The sequence below is a fragment of the Leopardus geoffroyi genome, chromosome C1 (genome assembly GCF_018350155.1).
Source record: "Leopardus geoffroyi isolate Oge1 chromosome C1, O.geoffroyi_Oge1_pat1.0, whole genome shotgun sequence".
NCBI classification, from domain to species: domain Eukaryota; kingdom Metazoa; phylum Chordata; class Mammalia; order Carnivora; family Felidae; genus Leopardus; species Leopardus geoffroyi.
Genome location: NC_059328.1, coordinates 166,689,353 through 166,708,319, shown reverse-complemented (window position 1 = coordinate 166,708,319; position 18,967 = coordinate 166,689,353). Strand labels below are relative to the sequence as shown.

The following is an 18,967-nucleotide window of genomic DNA, read 5'->3' as shown; positions in this document are numbered from 1 at the left end:
AGCCAAATGATGGAAAGAGCCTAAATGTCCATCAACTGATGAATGGATAAAGAAATTGTGGTTTATATACACAATGGAATACTACAGGGCAATGAGAAAGAACGAAATATGGCCCTTTGTAGCAACGTGGATAGAACTGGAGACTGTGATGCTAAGTGAAATAAGCCATACAGAGAAAGACAGATACCATATGTTTTCACTCTTATGTGGATCCTGAGAAACTTAACAGAAACCCATGGGGGAGGGGAAGGAAAAAAAAAAAAAGAGGTTAGAGTGGGAGAGAGCCAAAGCATAAGAGACTCTTAAAAACTGAGAACAAATTGAGGGTTGATGGGGGGTGGGAGGGAGGGAAGGGTGGGTGGGTGATGGGTATTGAGGAGGGCACCTTTTGGGATGAGCACTGGGTGTTGTATGGAAACCATTTTGACAATAAATTTCATATATTGAAAAAAAAAAAAAAAACCTTGCCATTTCCTAAGTAATGAGAACACCGGGAACATCTCTTGTTCTAATTTTTGGTCTTTGACCCTACTTCCTGACACAGAGCTTTTGAAACCCTTGTGATTTCCTGGATGATAGGAGTGTCTTTTGTTTTAATGAGATGACTCTGGGTGGTCTACTGGATGAGGGCTGGTCCCCAGAAAGACCAAGATGTGATTAGAAGCAGAATGCTCTAATCTAGAAAGGGGAGGGGGTAGGAAATGAAGTTAATAACTGATCATACCTATGTGATGAAGCCTCCATAAAAACCCTAAATGTACAGGGTTTAGAGAACTTCCAGGTTGCTGAACACATCCATGTCCAAGAAAGGTGATGCACCCCAACTCCATTGGGATAGAAGCTCCTGTGCCTGGGACCCTCCCAGAACTTGCCCTATGTGATCTCTTCATCTGGCTATTAATCTGTATCCTTTATCATATTCTTTAATAAACCGGTAAACATGTTTCCTGAGTTCTGTGAGCTACTTTAGCAAATAATTGAATCCAAGGGGGAGGAGACCATGAGAACCTCTGGTAGGTAGCCAAGTTGGATGGAAGTTGTGGATAACTGGAAGACTAATTATGATTGCCATCTAAAGTGAGAGGGCAGTCTAATGAGACTAAGCCCTTAATCTGTGGGATCCGATGCTATCTCCATGTAGACAGTATCATAATTAAGTTGTAGGGCACCCAGATGGTGGTGCAGATTGCTTGGTGTGGAGAAAAATCCCACACATTTGATGCCCAGAAGGGTCAGAAATGAAATGTTCTATGTGAAAGTAAAAGAAATACAGAAGACTGAACTAAGGGGGTAAATTTTAAAATTGTAGAGTAGGTGAAAAAAAAAATAAAGAAGCTAGAAATAAACTTTAACAGCTATTTAAAAAATTAAGTGGCTAAAACTCACAAACTAAGATAGTTTAATTAAGAAATCAAGAAGAAATATGAATCTACAAAGATACATTTAAAATATTAGAATACAAAAAGATAGAATTTAATGATTTAAGAAGGCTATCCTAGATTTTATGCACAATAACAAACTGAGAGAAGTTGTTTTAGTAACTGACACTATTTCATTCAAGGTGAAATGCATCAGAAAGGATAAAGAGAAGCAAACTATACAAGTAAAAAGAGTAACTGATCAAGAAGATAAAATGATCATGAAATACATGTATAAACATATATAGAAAGCAACAGCTGACAAGGCAATAGAGAGAAATAGATAAATTAATTCTATTTGTAGTATAGCCCCCTTCTCGGAAACTCAAATAGAAAAATCAATTCATAATTAATAATATTAATATAATCACAATGAACGCAAACTGATAGAAATATCTAGACCTTTGCAGCCCAGAAAGGATATACATTTTTATTACATGTGAGACATTCACAAAAATCTTCTATGACCTAGATTACACACACACACACACACACACACACACACACACACAAACCCACCTCAATAAATTCCAAAGAATCAACATCATGCAAATTATTCTCTCTGACCATAATGAAGTAGAATTAGAAATCAACATCAGGTTGAGAGACAAATCTCACAAGTCTGGAAATTTTTAGTTTTTTTTCAAGTTTATTTATTTTTGAGAGAGAGAGAGAAAGAGACAGAGTGTGAGCAGGGGAAGGGCAGAGAGAGAGGAAGACACAGAATCCAAGGCAGGTTCCAGGCTCTGAGCTGGCAGCACAGAGCCCGACACGGGGCTTGAACCCGTGAACCGTGAGATCATGAGCTGAGCCGAAGTCGGATGTTCAACCGACTGAGCCACTGAGGCACCCCACAAGTCTGGAAATTTAAAAGTATAATATTCAGTTAAAGACAAAATTAGGAGAATAATCACAAAATATTTAGGACAGATGACATGAAAGTAACATGTGTGAAAATTTGTGCAACACAACAAGCAATACCTAAAGAGCAATGTACAGCTCTAAGTATATTGTACTGAAGACATGAGACAGGGGCACCCAAGTGGCTCAGTTGGTTAGGTGTCCGACTTCAGCTCAGGTCATGATCTCACGGTTCGTGGGTTTGAGCCCCATATCGGGCTCTGTGCTGACAGCTCAGAGCCTGGAGCCCACTTCAGATTCTGTGTCTCCCTTGCTCTCTGCTTCTCCCTGGCTCACATTCTGTCTCTCTTTCTCAAAACTGAATAAACATGAAAAAAATTAAAAAAAAAGAAAATGCAAGAGAAATAAGCTAGGAAATAAGAGATTACAAAAGGCCAACACATTCGGCAAAGAAAACAAGGAGGGAAATAATAAGCATAAGGGCAAAAAAATCCATTAATAAAACCAAAAATATTGGGGATTATTAATGGAACCAAAGATAATCCTAATAGACCTCTGGCAGAATTTAAGAGAAAAGCCAACAAACCAACCCAGAGAGAGAAAATACATAGAAACAAAATGAATAATAAAAAGGGAGAAGTAATTATAGACACAGAAAATGTTAAGAAATAATAAACCAACATTATGAATGATGGTGCAGCAATAACCTTCAAAACCTGGATGAAATTGACAAATATTCAAAACATAAAGTCTCAGAAATCTGAATAGATTAATAACCATTACATAAATTGAATTGGGAATGAAAACTTCAACAAAACAAAAACCCAGGCCTGAACAGTTTTAGAGATGAGTTCAATCAAATTTTCAAAAAAGAAATAATTCCTATTTTATATGAATTATTCCAGAAAACAGAAGGAATGAAAACTGTGGGAACTACTATTAAATAACCTTGAAACCAAATCAAATAAGGACAGACTAAGAAAAGGTAGAAATAGACAATTTCTCTTATGAACCCACGGGGCTAAAGATATTCAGTGAAAGTCATTTATATTGCTATGTTGTTTCATCTTAACAGATTTTTTTAATGTAATATAACTATATGGGTGCTATACTGAAAACCCAGTGAAAACACAAACCAATCTGCCTTGTTTTCTATTTTATCTGCAGCACCTGTAACAGAACCCAAGTTTATATGCCCAACATGCTGTAAAACCAATCTCTGAGACATGGGGGATGCGGCAAGGAATGTTTATTTATGAAACGCAGCCTAACAAGTAGACGGGAGTGCAAGCCTCCTGGAAGAAGGAGAGTCAAGGAAATGCTGATTTTGCTCATCCTGGCTTCCTATCGGCCCACCATCCTGTCCTACCTTTCCAGTGACTTCTTCAGGCAGCTTTGATAGGACTCCTTCATCCTGATGTAATAGCACTGCTTGAAAAGCACAAGCTTACTCTGGCCCTACCTTTATATCCATCTGTCCAGGTGTTTTAAAGGCAAAAGAGAAAAGGTCTGAGTAAGAAGTTGCAGCTGCACTTAGTATTCTTGTTAACCCTTTGGTTACCGGTTTCACACCTAGAACAGTTCCCGATGATTTGTAAGCACACAATAAATACTGGTAGAACGGAAAAGTGAATTCCTAAGGCCCACTTGTCTGTGTAGCATGAATTGATCCCATAGTCTTCAAACCTGTCTGTGGTAGGCAGGATAATCGCCACTCAAGGATGTCGACAGGCGCAAAGGGGAATTAAGGTTGCGCATGGAATCAGCTGTTAGTCAGCTGATTTTAAAATAGGAAGATTATCCTGGATTATCTAGATGGGCCCGATGTAATCACAGGGGACTTAAAGAGGAAGGAGGCAGAAGAGAAAGAACTAGAGAGAGGTGGTGGCATAAAAAGGATTTGGCTTAATGTTGACGGCTGAAGATGGAAGAATGGGGCCATGAGCCAAGGAAAGAGGCCTGCCTCTAGAACCTGGAAATGGATCCTCCTCTCGAGGCTCCAGAAAGGAATGAACCCTGCTGACATGTTGTTCTTAGCACAGTGAGATCCTGTGGGACCTCTGATCTCCAAAGCTATAGGATAATAAATGTGTGTTGTTTTAAGCCACGAATTTTTGGTAATTTTTTTCTAGCAGCAATGGAAAACTAAAACCCTTTCCTAATTGCCATCACTTACACTTAAAATTTTAGTTTCCTTTTATATCTATGATTTTCCTTCTTTTTGCTGCAACCATATCCATACATATCATTTTAAAAATTCTATTTTCCTTCACTACTGCTCAAATTTGTTTTCTTGTTGAAATCTTTTCTGCTGTGGAACTTGGGCAAGTGACTTAATTCTTTGAGCCTCTGTTTCTATAACTTCAGGTTAATGATACCTCCCGAGTATGTTGTTAGAACATTAGAGCTAATGTTTTAAAGTACCTGCTGCAGGGGCGCCTGGGTGGCGCAGTCGGTTAAGCGTCTGACTTCAGCCAGGTCACGATCTCGCGGTCCGTGAGTTCGAGCCCCGCATCAGGCTCTGGGCTGATGGCTCAGAGCCTGGAGCCTGTTTCCGATTCTGTGTCTCCCTCTCTCTCTGCCCCTCCCCCGTTCATGCTCTGTCTCTCTCTGTCCCAAAAATAAATAAACGTTGAAAAAAAAATAAAAATAAATAAAAAAAAAATAAAGTACCTGCTGCAGAGAAGATTTTTAACAATCATTAATATTATTCTATACATACTGAATGCTGTTATGGGGGAACATAGTTTGGAAGATGGAAAGATAAGGAAGCCTACTTCACAGTATTGTTACAGGCCCTAAAATGTCTTTAGAAGAATTTCATAGTATTTAGTTTGAACATTTACACAAGAATTAGTTTTTTATTCTGTGATCAGAGTCCAGATATTATTGGGGTTTGTTTTGTTTTGTTTTGATGTAGGCTACGTGTTTGGGCTACTATATCAAAGTACCATAGGCTGGGTGGCCTATAAACAACAGATTTATTTTTCACAGTTCTAGAGGCTGGGAAGTCCAAGACCAAGATGCCAAGAGCCTGCTTCTTCATTGTAAAGTCACTAATCCCATTAGTGAGGGCTCCACGCTACTAACCTAATCACCTCCCAGTGCCCCCCCCCCCCCCCCCCCATATACCATCACTGGGGAATTGGTTTCAACGTATTAGGTAGAAGCTAGACACAGCAGTGGAAGGAATGCCCCAAGGCAGAGTTCCAAGTCCTTGAAGGGGAATGATAGAGACATGAGCTGGAGGCCAGGACGGTTACAAGTAAGCTCCACTTTAAAAGCCAGGGTGCTCACTATCTTGAACTTGTGGCTTCCAAGACCTTGGGGCCTGACAGAGCAAGAGCTACAGGTGCAGCGCATGCCCTCTCCTCTTTCACCTCTGCCCCAGGGTAGTCCCTAGACTCTTTGTAATGCATATGCCTTGGGGAGCCTAGGTGGCTCAGTTCGTGGCTCCGTTGGTGACTTTGGCTCAGGCCATGATCTCACCATCCCTGAGTTCAAGCCCTACATCGGGCTCTGTGCCAGAAGCTCAGAGCCTGGAGCCTGCTTTGGATTCTGTGTCTCCCTCTCTTTCTCTGCACCTCCCCTGCTCGTGCTCTCTCTCTCTCAAAAATAAAATAGAAAACATTAAAAAAAATTTATAATGCATATGCATTGTGGATACACCCGACTCTCTACTCTGCCCCATGGAGAAAGGCTTCCATGACAGTTTGGTAAGAACCTTGTCAGGTCAACCCCTCATTCCCAACCTGTGGGAGGAGTTTCCCAAATGACTAGAAAACAGCCTCCATTAGAGACAACTCCACTGGACCTCACAGTTCCTCCCAGAGAGACCCAATTATATCCAATCCCCAAACAACCTAGGGGCAAGTTACACTTGGTTGGCTTATCCTGAGCTCAGATCCCCATGTAAATCTTCTCGTGGAGAATCCAAGGACCAGGACCTCCATTCACACAAAGCAGACTCACCGGTAACGAACATGATTTTTGGGTGGGGGGGAGGCACAAACATCCAGTCTATGGCGCTACAAGATCACACAAGATGGGTCATCAAGGGGCACCTGGGTGACTCAGTCAAGTGACTCTTGATTTTGACTGAAGTACTAATCTCACGGTTCCTGGGTTCAAGCCCCAAATTGGGCTCCACACTAACAGTATGGAGCCTTCTTGGGATTCCATCTGTCTTCCTTTCCCTCTACCCCTCCCCTCCTCGTGCGTTCTCTCCTTCTCTCAAAATACATAAATAAACTTAAAAAAAAAAAAAAAGATGTGTCATCTATTTGTCTTTGTTAGGCCCTGGTATTGGGCACTTTACGGGATGTTTTTTCTTGGTGAATGGGGAAGTATGTTTCTCCTTTATAATCTTATGAAATAGGGGCACCTGGGTGGCTCAGTCAGTTAAGTGTCTGATTTCAGTTCGGGTCATGATCTCACAGCTTGTGAGTTTGAGCCCCGTATCAGGCTCTGTGCTGACAGCTTGGAGCCTGGAGCCTGCTTCAGATTCTGTGTCTCCCTGTCTCTCTGCCCCCCTCTCAAAAATAAATAAACATTAAAAAAATTTTTTTAAAAAGCTTATGAAACCACCCTGGTTACATGACCTTGAAAGAAGAGATCTTCCTTTAGTTTTCTTTCTAACTAGCCTTATGTGAGTTATTTTCAGAGCCAGGCAACAAAAATATTTCTTCTAGAGGCAGTCATTACAGTGGAAAATTTGAGATTTGAATCATAGGCGAAAGAACAAGATAAAGTTCTAGATATCACCTCTGAATTTGTCATTAAAAAAGTTGGGACTTCCTTAAGAGAGTTGGTATTTGAGGGGCACAGTAGGTTAAGTGTCCAACTTTGGCTCAGGTCATGATTTTTGTGGTTCTTGGGTTCAAGCCCCACACTGGGCTCTGTGCTGATAGCTCAGAACCTGGAGCCTGCGTTGGATTTTGTGTCTCCCTCTCTCTCTGCCCCTCCCCAACTCACACTCTGTCTCTCTCTCTCTCAAAAATAAAATAAATGTTAAAATTTTTTTTTTAAAAAAAGAGAGAATTGGTGGTTAAGACAGATTGCACCCATAACGTTTACACGTTTCTAGACTCCAGTTTGGGGGAAGGGAGACCAATCTTTTTTCAAGGGAAGGGGTAAATCTTATGTCTGAGTTTGGAGGCAAAAACCTGCCACTACAAATTGGCCTTGGCTAGAAACAATGCTGTCGGTTGTGCCCTCACAGTGTGATATTGAGTGATATACAGGAAGAGAATCTGGGCTATACTTCATAGTTTACTGTTGGGTAAATGAGGCATTCGACATGCAGAATTATTGTTGGGGACTCTTCTCAGTTGGAAGCCATTACCAAGGCCCCAGTACCAAAGAGAAAGCATGTTGATTCTCTTTCCTTTGACAGCTAATAACTTGTAATAATCATTACATGGGCTACTTGGTCCTGCTGGGTCCCAGCTTGTGACCTTCTTTCTGATCAAAGTTACCCTCATGGGCAGGCTGTGGTTAAATAAACTCTTTAATCTCTGTCTCCGTGAAGTTCTGTTATGCTGGTCCAAGAGATTGAATTGGCAGTCTATAACTTCCTTCTTAAACACAAAAGTGCGATTTAAAAACAACTTTTTGCTTTGAAGTTTATTATAGATTCATGGGAAGTTGCAAAGACAATACAGAGAGGTTTCCTCTATCCACCCTGTGTCCCTAAAGGGTTACATCTTACATAATTATAGTACCATATGAAAACAAGGAAATTTAACAATGGTACAAGGTGTGTATACATTTATGTCATTTTATTAGTCAAATTTAAAAAAAATTTTTTTTTAACATTTATTTATTTTTGAGAGACAGAGAGAGACAGAACATGAGCGGGGAAGGGGCAGAGGGAGAGGGAGACAAAGAATCTGAAACAGGCTCCAGGCTCTGAGCTGTCGGCACAGAGCCCGATGCAGGGCTCAAACTCAGACTGTGAGATCATGACCTGAGCCAAAGTCGGACGCTTAACTGACTGAGCCACCCAGGGGTCCCTTATTATTTAAAAATTTTAAAATCGTGGTAAAATGTACATAACATAAAATTTACCATCTTAACGATTTTTAGGTGTACAGTTCAGTAGTGTTAAGTGTATTTACATTGTTGTGCAACTAATTCCCAGAACTGCTTCATCTTGCAAACTGAAACCTTATACCCATTAGACACCAACTCCTCATTCCTCCCTCTCCTCAGCCCCTGGCAACCACCCTTGTACTTTTTGTTTCTATGAACTTCACAGGGGCCTCATATATGTAGAATACATTATTTGTCTTTTTGTGACTGTTTTAATTCACTTAGCATAATGTCCCCAAGTTTCATCCATGTTGTAGCGTATATCAGAATTTCTTTCCTTTTTAGGGCTGAATAACATTCCATTGTATGTATATGCAGCATTTTGTGGATCAACTCATTGATCAATGGACACTTGGGTTGCTTCTACCTTTTGGCTATTGTGAATAATGCTGCTATGAATATGGGCGCACAAATATCTCTTTGGGACCTTGATTTCAATTATTTTGGGTGTTGTTAGAGGCTGAATTGTGTCCCCCTCAAGTTCATATGTTGAAGTTCTAACCCCCAGTATCTCAGAATATGACTGTACTTGAAGAGAAGGCCTTTTGACAGGTGACTAAGAAAAATGAGGCCATTAGGGTGAGCCCTAATCCAATCTGACTGGATTCCTTTTAGAAAGGAAATTTGGACACACTGAGAGACACCATAGGGGCATGAATATACAGAGAGACAAACATGTGAAGAAGCAGCAACAGGAGGACCATCTGTCGTCCAAGAAGAAAGGCCTCAGAAGAAACCAAACTCACCTCCACCTTGATCTTGGACTTCTAGCTTCCAGAACTGTAAGCAAATAAAATAAATTTCTGTTGTTTAAGACACCAGTCTGTGGTGTTTTGTTATGGCAGCCCCAGCAAACTTTTACAGGTATATACTCGGAAGTGGAATTGCTCGATCATATGATTCCATTTTTTTTTTTTTAAGTAACGGTCATACTCTTTTCTATATCAGCTGCACCATTTATATTCCTACCAACAATGTACAAGGTTTCCAATTTCTCCACATCCCTGTCAACATTTGTTATTTTCTGTTTTTATTTTTATTTGTGCTAGAGTAACCATCTTAATAGATATGATGAGACATCTTATTGTGGTTTTGATTTGCATTTCCCTAATTAGTGATGTTGAGCATCTTTTCATGTCCTTGTTGGCCATTTGTATACTTCTTTGGAAAAATGTCTATTCAAGTCCTTTGCCCATTTTAATCAGGTTGGTGTTTTTGTTGTTGTTGAGTTGTCGGTTCCTTCCTTATTTTTTAAAAGTCCTTTTTTTAGACCTAAATCCTCAGAAAACCAAAGGCCATCAGGAAGAAAAGGTTTTAAGGAACCTAATTTTGGAAAGAGTGGGCAATACAGATACATAGGGTAACTATATAATTTATTGTCCAAACCAAGACATATTTGAAAAGGGGGTCCTAAAAGTTACAATTACATGTTTCATTGAAATTTTTATTTATTGACCAACAAATTCATTTTATTATATTGGTGGACCTATAAAATAGTTCTATTCAAAAACAATTTTAAAAAAGTAATCTTACCAGCCCAAGAAAATCGTGGTTGATATTTTTGTGCATTTACTTCCAGAATGTCTCTGTTTAATTTTTAAAATCATATTTGTCATTAAATTCTACGTGCATAGTTTATGCAGGCTTTTTTATTATAAAAAGTATTTTCTATGACATTAAAACTTGTAAAAAATTTTAAAATTTTCATTCAGAAAAAAATCTTTTTAAAAATAAAAACCTAGAAGGGCGCCTGGGTGGCTCAGCCGGTTAAGCGGCCGACTTCGGCTCAGGTCATGATCTCACGGTCTGTGAGTTTGAGCCCCGGGTCGGGCTCTGTGCTGACAGCTCAGAGCCTGGAGCCTGTTTCAGATTCTGTGTCTCCCTCTCTCTCTCTGACCCTCCCCCACTCATGCTTTGTCTCTCTCTGTCTCAAAAATAAATAAACGTTAAAAAAAAATTAAAAATAAAAACCTAGAAAAATTATAAACATTTTTTCTACAATAAAATATGTATGTAAATACTTTAAAATAAAACAAATTTTAAAATGTCTTCATATTGGTTATCTGCACATCAAAAAATCCATCAGAATAATTATTTTTGGCATATATTTGTGTACATTAATCAGTTTCTTAAACATCTCTCTTTCTAAAATTGTGTCACTGGCATTTTCTGAAGTGTGTATTTTTTAGTATGGTCTCATAATTTTTTTTTCACTTAAAATTGCCTACAGTATTCTTTGAAGTTGCAGATTATTTACGATTATTAACATCTTCAATTTCTTCTCTTTGATAGACCATAATATGTATATTTTAAGTTTATTTATTTATTTGGAGAGAGAGAGAGAGAGAGCCCACATGAGTGGGGGAGGGGCAGAGAGAGTGAGAGAGAGAAGCCCAACAGAACTGCAGAGCCTGATGTGGGGCTCGAACCCACAAACTGTGAGATCATGACCTGAGCCAAAACCGAGAGTCAGATGCTTAACGGACTGAGCCACCCAGGCGCCCCTTCAGGTACAATGTTCTTAACAACTAACTTTCAAGTCTATGCTGATGCCTCTTCAGCAGACTTAAACCTTCTGGGGTTTTGTTTTGTTTTCTTTTTTAACATTCTGGTTTTCATGTTGAAAGACTGAATGTACAAACAGACAATGGCCAGACCACATATGACAATAGAGCTCTCACCCAGAACCTCTGCAGCCATTGGTTCAATCGGCCCAGAAGTGTCAGGATCTAGTCAATGGCTCCGGCTTCTGTATTTTTGTCTCAGTTTCCAACTCAGAACCAGAGAAAGCCAAACATGCTTCCCAAGAGAAACAAGCTCTGCTTCGAGTGAGCCTGCCTCCATCTTGCCCGTGCCAACAGCTTTCCATCTAAGCATATCTGAGATTTCTTTCAATATAGCACTTTTCTACTCCCCTGTCTGCCTTTGAGTCAGTTCCTGCCAAACACAAGTGATGGTGGCTCCCTTGCTAAACCAAGCTCTGGATAAATAGCTTCTGTTCTCATTTGGGTGGTCCTCATTTACTTCCACAATGTGGTTATTGATTTCATGATGGATGAATAATGTTGATAAACATTTTGTTCAAGTTATATATTTTTCATCAAATTTCCGGAGAAACGGGAAATCCTATTTCATGGTTTTTTTGTTTTTTTTTTTTAATTTTTTTTTCAACGTTTATTTATTTTTGGGACAGAGAGAGACAGAGCATGAACGGGGGAGGGGCAGAGAGAGAGGGAGACACAGAATCGGAAACAGGCTCCAGGCTCTGAGCCATCAGCCCAGAGCCGGACGCGGGGCTCGAACTCACGGACCGCGAGATCGTGACCTGGCTGAAGTCGGACGCTTAACCGACTGCGCCACCCAGGCGCCCCAATCCTATTTCATGTTTTGACTCCTCACCAAGTCTCAGTGCCGAGCCCACATCGGGAGCCTGCTTGGGATTCTCTCTCTCTCTCCCTCTGCTTCTCTCCTCTGCTCATGCTCTCTCTCTCTCTAAAACAGAACAAGACAAAGTACAACACTGGTTTTCTAAGGCTCTTGCCTTGTTTAGATTTTTGCCAAGGGAAAAACGTAAGAGGAAAAACCCACTATGTTGAAACATCAGTACTTTTGTTTCACTAACAAGGTATCAAAACAAAACCCACTTGCACTGGCAGAATTGTTCAGATTTCTGCTGCTGGTGATAGACAACAGATGCCACTTGCTTGACATGAACCACTCCCGGCTGTGGCCTCAGCACAGAACACACATTCCCTGTCAATTGTTGTTTGTGTAAGAATGCCATCAATAGAGTGTACAGGCATACACTTGTTCCCAGGGAGTTTCCATACTATCTTTATATTCTCAGTGACGACGGCTTTATTTAAAATTCATACTGGCTCTTTTGTGATATTTTCCTTCTGCTCCCCAAGAGTGAGATTGATAGGGGGTGACCTTTTTATCTCAATTGGCTCATTAGGCAACAAGTTCATATGTCAATGAGAATAGAAAGTGAGTTTGTTTAGAGAGGAGGGCTGAGAGAAGAATTTTATAATTTACAAACTGGACTTCTCCAATTCACACGTTTTCTCCTTTCTTTCTTTTTTATTTTTTTATGTTTGTTTATTTTTGAGACAAAGAGAAACAGAACATGAGTGGGGGAGGGGCAGAGAGACAGGGAGACCCAGAATCCAAAGCAGGCTCCAGGTTCTGAACTGTCAGCCCAGGGCCCTATGTGGGGCTCGAACCCACCAACTGTGACATCACGACCTGAGCTGAAGTCAGATGCTTAACTGACCAAGTCACCCAGGTGCCCCAGTTCTTCTCCTTTCAAGTTAAGTATGTTAGAGGAGTCTGGTTCTCATACTGCTTTAATCCAGGATTTAATTGGGATGGGGGTTGGTTATTCCAAAGTCAGATCCATTTAGTACCAATTGAAACAGCTGAAGTTGTCCAGCCATTGTGCTGACCTGAGTCTAAATTTAGAATGATACTTTTAGTCACCCACTCTTTTAAATTTTTTGTTTAATGCTTTTTTATTTTTGAGAGAGAGAGAGGGAGAGCACGAGCAGGGGAGGGGCAGGGAGACAAGGAGACACAGAGCCCGAAGCAAGCTCCAGGCTCCGAGCTGTCAACAGAGCCCTATGCAGGGCTCGAACCCACGCATCGTGAGATCATGACCTGAGCCGAAGTCAGATGCTGAACCGACTGAGCCACCCAGGCGCCCCCTTTAGTCACCCATTGTTATTAAAGTAGTAGCCAGATGCAGTACAGTATGATGGAGAACCCAAAGAAAAGGCTAGAGGCAGGCCATTATTAAGGAATGGTCCCATTTAAAATGTGGTTTACTGGGGCGCCTGGGTGGCTCAGTCTGTTGAGCGTCCGACTTCGGCTCAGGTCACGATCTCGCGGTCCGTGAGTTCGAGCCCCGCGTCGGGCTCTGGGCTGATGGCTCAGAGCCTGGACCTTGCTTCCGATTCTGTGTCTCCCTCTCTCTCTGCCCCTCCCCCGTTCATGCTCTGTCTCTCTCTGTCTCAAAAATAAATAAAACTTAAAAAAAATGTGGTTTACTGTGTTCCCACTTTCTTTATCTTTAAAGGTGTATGCCTCACTGAATGAGTCTACCCAGGGATCGATGCTTACTGATGACCCCCATCCCAGATTGTTACCTATTTGATTTTCCCATTTAATGAGCAGATTTAGTCATTTTTGTGGAAATGGAAAATCCTTTTCACAAAAAAGTTTTCAAACATACTTATTTGGTTTTAATGTAATGAAAAAAAATTTGAAGTTATTTTCTACAGATACTTTCATTTTCTTCTGTCTGCAATCTCCAAGGGGAGCTGTATTCATCTATTCATTCATTCAATAAATATTTCTTGGGGCCCCTGGGTGGCTCAGTTTGCTAAGCAGCTGATTTCAGCTCAGATCATGATGTCACAGTTTGTGAGTTCAAGCCCTGCGTCAGGCTCTGTGCTGAAACCTCGGAGCCTGGGGCCTGCTTTGGATTCTGTGTCTCCCTCTCTCTCTCTGCTCTTCCCCAGCTTGTGCTCTCTCTCTCAAAAATAAAATAAACATTAAAAAATTAAAAAAAAAATATTTCTTGCATACCTACAACATGCCAAGCACTGGTTTAGGTAAAGATGATAGATTTGTGAATCATTTTAGATGTCTCAACTCTAGCAACTATTAAATTCTATGTTATTTAGTGAGAGGTTTTTTACTTCCTCTGCATTTGCATTTTGCAACTCACCTCCTCCTGCTAGGTCAATCCATTGTGGTAGGATGAATAATGGCCCTCCAAAGATGTCCTCGTCCTAATCCCTGGAATCTGTGAATGTTACTTCATGTGACAAAAGAGATTTTGCAGATTGATTATATTAGAAATCTTAAAATGGGGAGATTATCCTGGATTATCTGGGAGTGCCCTAAATGTAATCACAGTTTTCTAATAAAAGCAAGGAGGGAGATTTGACTATGCAAGAGGAGAAGGCAGTGTGACTACAGAAGCAGAGACTAGAGAGGTGTGGCCATGAGCCAAGGAATGCAGGCGGCCACCAGAAACTAGTAGAGGCAAGGGACGGATTTCTCCCCTGCAGCCTCCAAAAGAAACCCACCCTCCCAATACCTTGATTTTAGCCCTGTAGGTCTCATTTTGGACTTCTGGCCCTCCAGAACTGTAAGGGAATAAATATCCATTGTTTTAAGCCACTAAGTTTATGGTAATTCATTAGAGCACCAATAGGAAATTCATACAGCTACAGGCCTACGGTTTTGAGAATTCATAATTGTAACTTATAGAAGTAGAGTTTAGGATGTCTCTAAAATCATAAGTGTTGTCCATAAATTAGCAGCTTTGCAAATTTCTCCCACTGGCTAGAAAAAAGAAAAATTCTCTCTTATGGTTCCCCCAAATCTATTGAGAAGACAGTATAATGTGAGATAGTACTTTGGAGATAGATAAGCTCTCCCAGAATTGTCAAATTTAAAGCATGGATAATAACACTCACATAGATTTGTTGTCAGGATTTGTCCCAGATGCTAACAAATTAAAAATAAAGCGTCTAAATGAATAATCTAAGGGGTTCTAACAATGCTAGCTGTAGGCATTTTCATCAGTGTAGCTAGACTATTTGTGGAAAAACATCTTTTTCACTGAACAAAATAAGTTTAGAATGTTCCACTAAATATCATTAACTGTGTTTGGTAAGACTGTGAGGAATTTAGAAAATGAGTTTGAACTCTCGGGGCTGATCCTACAAACCTGAACATTACTGATCTAAAAAGCCATGCTGGGAGAGCTCCCAGCCCTGCTGTCCTCCCATGCATTCAGATGCCCTGTAGCCGCCTAGTTAGGTGATCATTTGTATTTATCCCAATTTGCATCTAAATTTTGTACCCAGGAAGCTAAAAGTAAACCAAGAAATCACTACCTACAAACCAGCAATAGTGTATGTAACTGGGACTATGTGTACTCAGAAGAGGTTAATTCTCTGGCATGATATCATAGTTGGACCAGGAAAGTGATGTTTATATAATCACAAACTATGCAACTAAAAGTCTCATCTACTGTGTTTCTTTGCTATTTATTTTCAATTTGCTTTCCTGTTGCTTTATTACATACAGCAAGAGGAGGGGCATTTCTTTGGGATCTTGAGTTCTTATTTTCTCAGTCTTTCTCTCCCTCTCTTTTCCTCCCTCCATCTCTCCAAGCTAAGAGCTTCTGGTATGTACGGAGAAAAGGACACAAGGAAGAAAGATTTCTTCGTGCATTCTTGCCAACCACATGGATGTTTCTCAGTATAATCCTAGGACCCCATCCCCTGGAAATGCCATGACGAGACCCTCACATCTCCGTGTTTGGACAGTGTCTGGATAAGGCACTACTCCGTGAACGTTCCACAGTGAACTGGGCTATTGAAACCCCAGGGCCTACGTGCTTAACATATTCTAGCAGGATTGAAATAGGCAGGCTGCCAATATTTTTAAGAAAATGATTTAGGGATTCTAGTGACCAAAGGTTTGGTATATTGCTTTGACACTGCCTCTGAAAATATTTCTTCCTCCACCTCTTGATAAGAAATTAGAGACTTGGAGGTCAAGAATGATAAATCTTCTGCCTACAATGTGTATGAAGACTAAAAGCAAAATACACTGTCACTATTTGATTGGCAGGGCTTTCAACAGTGACAGAAAGCATTCCCTATGAACATTCTCCTTCTGAGGGAAGACAATTGGATGAGGAAAAACTAATCCCTAGTGACTTTCTCAAGAGCCCGGCAATGGAAAAAACGAATCTGTGAGATCTTGAGTTCCTTGCAACCTTTAAGAACCATAATAAGCTAGAAACAAAATAGAAACCTGAAACCATCTCTCTAAATCTTCATATAAATAAGTTCAAAATTCAGGGAGAAATCCTTTGTTCCAGAATTTGATTTGAAAACAGTTTCTACATTATTACCACATGAAAAAAGCTGGAAATGGAAGTCAGAGTAAGTATTCAATTTTCTTTATATCCAACTTGAAGTCTCCTCCTGGAGATACAGATATTTACGCATTTTGTGAGAAGGTCATTAGAATGTATTGCACACAAAACTCAAGTCCCTTTATGCAGTTTAAAATTTATTCAGTTTCCTGTGCTCTTACAAATGTAACATTCTGGTATACAACATTCATTGAAGAGGCACAATTCTTATTTTGAGGTGGCACAGATTAGACAATATTCTTCAGTGAGTAATTACTTGTTCATTAGGAAATTGAACTACAAGCTATTCTTCTGTAGAAAGTTGCTTGAAAGTCTATCCCTCATATAAGATAAAATTTTTCTATCTCAAAACGACCGTATGCCAACTAACAATATGACTATGGCCTTTACACATCCAATTATAAGCAGAGTAATTTCACAGTGGAGGTTTTTCAAGTGAAACATTTAAAAATATATTATTTTTAGGGAAGAAGCTGACATGGAGAAAGAATTTGCTGCTCTATGTCGCTAGGAAAATCTGTCAGGTAATCAGGAGTGTGCTTTACCACAGAATTTCCTTGCAGCTTCCACCAGCCAGGAGCATACCAACAGCCTAATTTTGCAACTTCCCTTAGAGACATAAGCCAGGTCTAAGAGGGAAATGGAAGGTGAGTAGGAGAGGTTGAGCCATGGCTTTGAAGGGTGAAGTTCTGGTTATCTGGGCTGGCTAGAATGCTTCAAGAATACCCTTTGATGGTCTCTGGTTTAACATAGTCTCATCTTTCAGGTTTCAGGGTTCTGTCCTCCCTCCTCCCCACTTCCATATCACAGCACTGGCCTTGGGACAGAAGTCATCAAAGTGACAAAAAGCCACACATGACAGAGTGAGTCACAAGTCACCAAGCTCTAGTTGGTTTTCATTCCTTCAATTAGATTTTCTTATTGCATCCCAAACGTCACGATGAGACAACAAACAAGATCCTGAGATTGGAGCAGGGACCAGGGAGTGGGGGGTTAGGCCAGCCCATGCTCATGGAGCTTTCCCATCTGCCTCAGAATTCCCTGAGGGCCAAAGGTGGTTGGTGAAATACAGATTCTTGGTCCATACTCTAGCTCTTTGGACTCAGAATCTTCAGAGGGAAGCTCAGAAATCTGTGTGTAAACATCCAAGGCGATAACTTGGCCTCTGGGGATCCAACCACACACCCCCAAGGAGCATGACCCTTGCGTCACTTAGGGAGCCTAATTTTCTTTCTCAGATTCCATTTCTCTTTTATTCATTCTTGACTCCTCATTAGCACTTAATGTCAAGCATGCTGTATTTGATAGTCTCTGGAACAGTTTTCTATTTTTGAGCAACAGGCTTTGAGGGGCAGGAAATCAGGAATAAGCTTTCAACTTGCAGGGCTGTCAATGGCAGGAAGCTCCCTGGACTGCAGCTACTTCATTTCCATGTCTTTTTCAGAGTTTAACAACCTTATCTCCAGATGGGGAGTGTGTGCATTAGAAAGGATGGAAAGGCAGCCTTCTTGAACACTGGAGCTTTCAAATGTTTGCGACTCAAAAGTGGGGCTAAGGTGGCAAATAATAAATGAATCAGCAAAGGCTACTTCCTTCATCATTATCAAGATGCCATCATTTCAAGAGCAGTCATTCTAGATTCCCATGGCTTTGTCGGGGAGTCGTTCCTTACAAACAAGAGGAAAATGCTTCCCACAGTACTGCCAACAACTTCGGTGTTACCATTATTTTGGCCCCCTCTCTGAAGATGGAAATGAATTTAGTAACTTACATTGCTATTTTGAAATGAAAGATAGTTAATTGTCTTCCCTTTAAAATCTAGAATTTCTACTGGGCTACTGACCTAGAACTTAAGATCTTTTGTAACGTGTTACTGTTTGATGTTGGATCCTGGGGTAGTGGCATGGGAGGAGTTTGGAGGCACACATCTCCCCATGTGCACCACAGCCTTCTAGAAAAGTCTCAGATGCAATAAATACAAGAAAATATCCGGGTTTTAAGAAGTAATGGAAGCAGAACAATGATTTCCTTGGAGTGGTGGATGGGGAGGACCAGGAGAGGGATTATCAAGGGGCAGCGCAAAGGTTTGATGGTGATGGATCTCATTGTCATGATCGCGGTGAAGGTGTGACGTGTACATATACATCAAATGTATCAAATTACTTGTTCATGTATGTAAAGTTTATGTCAGCGACACTTGAATAAGCTTGAAATGATTGAAGGAAGTTTCCAGCAACCACACCATTTCTCAAAGAACTAACTAGATGAGGATAACTAGAGGGTGTGGGGAAGTTGGTGCCTAAAATAAAATGGTTTTAGGGGCGCCTGGGTGGCTCAGTCGGTTAAGCGGCTGACTTCGGTCCGTGAGTTCGAGCCCCGTGTCGGGCTCTATGCTGACAGCTCAGAGCCTGGAGCCTGTTTCAGATTCTGTGTCTCCCTCTCTCTGACCCTCCCCCATTCATGCTCTGTCTCTCTCTGTCTCAAAAACAAACAAACAAAAAAAACACGTTAAAAAAAATAATGGTTTTAGCATTCTTCTCTAACAGTATTAAGTTGTTGCTTATCTTATTGAACTTAAAGGAAGAAGAAACAGGTGAACTCAAATAGAATTATGCCTCATTTTCTGAAAACT

At 40.6% G+C, this 18,967-nt stretch overlaps 1 long non-coding RNA gene across 1 annotated transcript; it reads left to right on the top strand.

Annotated features, from left to right (window-relative positions):
* Nucleotides 1-5,402: 5,402 nt before the first annotated feature.
* Nucleotides 5,403-9,188, top strand: LOC123596776. Its single transcript, XR_006711866.1, has 2 exons — nucleotides 5,403-5,544; nucleotides 8,988-9,188. It is a non-coding gene; the product is annotated as an uncharacterized LOC123596776 (long non-coding RNA).
* The last annotated feature ends 9,779 nt before the right edge of the window (nucleotides 9,189-18,967 follow it).